The 5,705-nt window shown below is 32.6% G+C and overlaps 1 long non-coding RNA gene across 1 annotated transcript; it reads left to right on the forward strand.

The window, feature by feature from the left end:
- Nucleotides 1-2,676: 2,676 nt before the first annotated feature.
- LOC120634226 lies at nucleotides 2,677-4,531 on the forward strand. The gene is made up of 2 exons (XR_005659237.1): nucleotides 2,677-4,001; nucleotides 4,133-4,531. It is a non-coding gene; the product is annotated as an uncharacterized LOC120634226 (long non-coding RNA).
- The last annotated feature ends 1,174 nt before the right edge of the window (nucleotides 4,532-5,705 follow it).

Raw genomic sequence — 5,705 nt, forward strand, 5'->3', positions numbered from 1 at the left:
GCTTTAGGGTGTAAGTATTAAAAGCATTTTGATGTGTATGTACTTTTTTAACTGTGACCTCAATAACAAGTTTGCTTTTTGACGCGCTCTTGTGGTTTATGGTATTGTAGATCTCAAATAAATTGACTCATTCTTAAAAAAAATTAGTACCTACCTATACTGTGAAGTTATAGTTTTTTTATGGTATACTAATTTAATCAAAAAGCGATCTTTTATACAGCTATAGAAAAGTATAATATGAGTAGGTTTTATTAATTTGGCTTAAAACCTTGAGAAACATTGAACCTGGTTCAATATTTCTCAAGTCCGCCTTTATGGGTCTACGATACCACATATTGAGGATTATTTAAACTATTAATTTATACTTGTTATATTTTTCTATATAAAAGGAATGCCTATATGATATCTTGTCGGCGTTACGATTTTACTGAAATTGGTTAAGTCACTTACTATGGATGCAAAAGGTAAGGTATTGTGAGAAAGACTTGATTGTCGCCACAGTTTAGCAATCATACAGAACGGAAAGAACGCTAAGTTAACGGCTAGGGTATAATGGAGTGTGTAAGACCTATCGTAAAAGCATGAATGACTCTCCTGATTACTACGTATCAAGCGTTTTTTTGTGGCTGGACATCGGCCTAAAGCGTTCTTATTCTGCGAGTACAGAAGACCGGTAATGGTTTATTAATGATGAAGATTCTGATGAGTATAGGCTAATAAACTTTAGTGTGGTTTTTGTGCGAACTTCTTTGGAAACTAACGATGCGGCTATAATTCATTTTCGAACGTATGATCGCTAAACTGTTCGTTATATATAATTATAGATAGGTAGGAAAATGCTAGGATTTATTAAAAATACGTGTCAATTTGCTCACATAAAATGGTATAGCTTACTCACCGCTAGGTTGCTCAAGCATAAAGTGTAATACAGAAATAGTACAACTGATCAAGTCTTTTTCACGATATTAAAATTAATTTAAAAGGAACGGTTATTTTTTTTTTTATTTCATGTGTTTTTTTTTTTGACAACGGTCAATCACACGAATTTATTGACAGGAAGTTTTATTCTAAACAGATGGAAAAATGTACTGATTACAGTACATAAAAAGCCACAGTCTATCAAACACACAATAAAGCAACATCTATACTTCCATGCTGTCCTATTAATGTAATGTCGCCATGCTGGTTATTAATAAATTTGTATTTTTCATTGACATAAGCAAGCTAGTTTATGGTAACTAAAAATGTGATTGCGTTTTTAAATAAATTAAAGACCTACCGTTGTTTATCATAAGGTTACGGCGGTGCTCCTAGCTTATATACTCACCGGATTACTGTATGATTGCTATGCTGTGTTATTTAAGTGTAATAATAGATTATCATGAAGAGTTTTACGTAACTTTTTCGTTACCGCGTGTAAACCGACTGCTTTTTTCATTCCACTATACTGGACCGCCAATAGCATATAGTGTTTTGTATATAATCGTATTAATATCACAGTTTAGCAATCATAGAAGTAGAACGACATGAAATTCGGAATACTGCAGCACTTCTATTCGTCGACTAATTACGGCTTAGCATTAACTTCGTACCTCGTATTAAATCAGAATATCCATATTATTTCAGCTCATTTGTCAGGCTACAAATTTTTGCCATACTGTGTGATTGTTATACTGTGTTAATAGTTAAGTGGCGCCGTGAACAAGAAGTATGTCACAGTGATTTTGAGTTCCTAGGTCATGTTCCGAGCGCTCAAACTTTGTAATAGATTAGATGTTAAGGTTTTATATTTACAGACAGCAAATGTATACCCGATCGTAAAGGTATATCAAATAAAATAATATAAAATTCCAATGAAACGAAATGCATTTATTTTTTGGTCGCATTGTCTGTAAATGTTTGTTACCTTGGCAAATTTAGACGGAGACAGCAATGCTTTTGTTGTTGCCATCCCAGTCTAGTAATAACTACTCAACATTTCGCACAAACAATTGCAATTTTAGTGTTAAATAATGTCAATTCATATCGAGAACTACCTTGCATTTGATGGGTTACTATGAGACATAAACGTTACTTTTTTACGTATACATTAAATTACTTGTACTATTTATTATGTAGCAAATGATTATCTTACTGCATTCACTTTACAAGTATCAACATTTTGATAAGCCACGTTCGGTAGTCATTACTGATAATGAGGTATAGACTTCTAGAATATTACATTTTATACACTAAATAATTTCCATAAGGTTTATTTAATATTCAATACATCCAATGAGAGATGAGGCCTGTTCCTAGAAGTTAAAAGTTGAGATTTAAAAATGGTGTTGAATGTTAAGTAATAACTTGATAAGTTATTTTAAAGTGGTATCGCTTTTGGTTTAACCGCATATTTCTGTTAAAAGCGTGTTGTTTCGGAAATTATGTGTGTATATTCATTTGACTTTACCCTCCTTAACGACAATGTATGCATTTTTGTGCCTACACATATATTATATAGCACAGTGGCTTTTAAAGTATACCAGTTTTTCCCCTCTTTTCATATTACCTATTTGTATTTAAATAAACATTTTACTTCAAATTTTGATGTTTGCGTTCTTATATAGATTAAGCGACCGTCCGTACAAAGTTAAGTGGTCTGTGCATGAGTGAAAAGTCAAAAGTGGCCTATTAAAATATAGATGATAAATATATGCAAGTATTAAGTGAATAAGCGTTTACAAAACTCATAGTAATCCTAAAACGCTTAGACGCTTTATGATAGTGAAATTAAAACCACGTTTCAAGTGTATTTCGTTTGTGACGTTTGCAATATTTTAATGTCGGCTTTCTACTGTCAAGTGAGACGAAATAAAGTTTAAGTTATGATATGCGATTTATAAAAAGTATTTAACAAATATTGTGTAAATGTGTTAAATTTGACGTCACAAACACATTTCATGGATAGTTAAGATTTTAGTGTCATGGAAAATCTATGCATATTTAATTAGATTCAGAATTTGAGAGCATTTTGTTTGTTTATAGATGTATTGTATTATGTTTAAGGTTAATTGGTTCAAGTGAACTCTTGTGAAGAACTAGAGATAAAATTTTAAAAAAAAATGTATTTTAGAAACAATTGTTGTTTATAAAATACATTTTTTAAAACTGCTATTCTATAATACATAATCATGACTGAATAACGTCAACTCAACACATTTCGTTCAAACAAAAACTTAGGCTTAAAAAGTGTAGCCTTATTCTTTGTCATTGAAATACTTAACTGAAAATTGCGCTGCAAAATTTAAACATGACAGTGCTTATACGAGGAGATGAATGAAATTGAACGTCTCGTGGTTGGTTACGCTTTCCTTGAAGAAAATCCGAGCCTGATATTGGCTGCTACGACTGCCATAGTATATTAGTCCTACAGTTAGGAAACTTAGTCATGACATTAAATCATTTCCAAGACACAACTGTATGATTTCTAAACTGTGATTATGCTATTAGGTTGTTCTATGGTCGATTTGGGGAAAAATGTAATACTGGCAGGGTTAAATTTTTTTTTTTTTTAAATTACCAATTACGGAAATAATGTTTATTTGTAATGTTTTACTGTTTTTGTGTGTTCTTTTTTAATTCACACGTAGAAACCTTCTGTTTTTCCGGCCCACAAATATCAGGATGCCTAGTTATTAAAAATAAAAAAAAACTTTGTCTCGTCTCGCCCTCACTTTAGTTATAATAAATAAATATTGTTTTCTTATTATTGATTTCTAACACAAAATGATTAAATCCGAAAAATATATAGTTTTTTGACCCATGTTGATATAATTGTATGAATCTACAGATAAAATCGTATGCATTCTTAAATCATGCCTGTAACATACTCACGGATGCATTTCGACTAATTGTATTGTAACAGATGAATGTATTGAGATATTGTTTTGTATTTTATATTTATACATATACTGTAAGGACCTCTCAAGGTATACCTAAGTTTCGGAGCAACGTCCGGCAGGGTGAATACGTATCTTGCGACAGGCGTAATTAAATCTTGCAATCACTGCTGTCAAACGTCACTTTTGTCTATTTATTGTATAGAAAAGTGACGTTTGACAGCAGTGATCGCAAGATTTACGCCTGTCGCAAGATACGTAATCACCCTGCGTGATGTTTATTCATAAATACTCAAGTTTCCTGTTTATTCGGATTATCTTTTATTATTCAGGTGTATTTAAAATAGCTAAGAATATCGCGCGAGTTATATTACAAAAGTTTTCAGGGAAAAAAACCATTCTCTTATTTCTTGACCTTTCAACTAACTCTTTGCCAAAATACTAGCGTGAAGAGACAACCAAACAAACACATTTTTTTGTATGTACCGTAACGTCAAAATTCTATGAATAAACATCAACGTGTCAGGTGGTAGGTTAATGTTTTAGTGGTACGTAATTTAGCTTTCTTGGTACTTTTAGTCGTTATTGCAGTATTTTGATGCAAATATTATTATTTAATAAGCGTATTAATAAATAAATTGACTCCGATATAGCGTGCTTGTTTGATTTTTACCCATTCCCGATCTTGCCCTGAGGTACCAGCTATTTAACGCTTGTAAGCGACTATACGATTAACAATCTTGTACCAAGGATATTAATAAGGGTTCAATCCTCAGGTTGGAACCAATTCTTAGGAATTATTACGATCCGCGCACGGTTGCAATGTAAATACTTATATGGGGCGAGTGAATTTAATAACTAACAAGTCAGGTAAGTAATCTCGTAAGGTTTACTACTTATTACCTACAAATCATTGAATTCCTTTACATAAAAACCTTCCTCTCGAATCTATCTATTGCTAAAAACTGCATTAAAAATCATAGTTTGAAAGATCAAAGCGTACGTAAGCGTTTGTATTACCTACCTAAGTATGTAAAGAATGGGTTTTTCTTTTAAGATAACCAATCCTACAATAAACTACCAATTGACATCTTGGAGATGTCTCTTAAAAAGTTCAAAGTTTGTATTAAACGTAAGCTTATAGAAAAGTCCTATTATAGTATAAAGGACTACGTAATCGATAAAAAAGCTTGGGTGTAAATTATTGCTCTAACCAGGTTGCTCTTCTAATAATTTAAAATGACATTGTGAGACGGTGATAACAAAAAAAAAACACCCGGCTAAGTTTGTTGTGGGCTTCTTCTTAGACCAGGACGCGTTTGGAACCCTCGTAGCTTTAGTTTTAAGTTTACGAATGTGGCTATCGCCATCATCTCACTACCGTGTAATTCTTATGTGCGCATCAAAAGTGCCACCTATGGGCCTACTTGAATAAAGATATTTTTGACTTTTGACATGATGCCAAGTTATATAGCAAGCCAAATTTAACACCCTATTTTAAGTACCCAGTTTACTTTATACATAAATCTCTCACGATCTTTGGCGTTTGCAAAATGGATTTTGTATACATAATATACATATGCCGTATGAGGTTATAAATATCAATCAATAGCGATCCCTCGCGACTTAGTTGTCATGATTTCATCGAGACTAACCGTTTACACAGCGCACGCAGCAGCTCTCAAAAGGAAATAAAAGCCGATTTTTAAACATTCTTAATTTGTGCTATGCTCCTATTCGTCTTAGCGTGAAGATATATGGCCTACTATATATCTTCACGCACGCTTCTGCCCTTGACTTGGTCTGCGTAGACTTTAGAATTGGGTC

The sequence above is a fragment of the Pararge aegeria genome, chromosome 23 (genome assembly GCF_905163445.1).
Source record: "Pararge aegeria chromosome 23, ilParAegt1.1, whole genome shotgun sequence".
Taxonomy (NCBI): Eukaryota; Metazoa; Arthropoda; class Insecta; order Lepidoptera; family Nymphalidae; genus Pararge; species Pararge aegeria.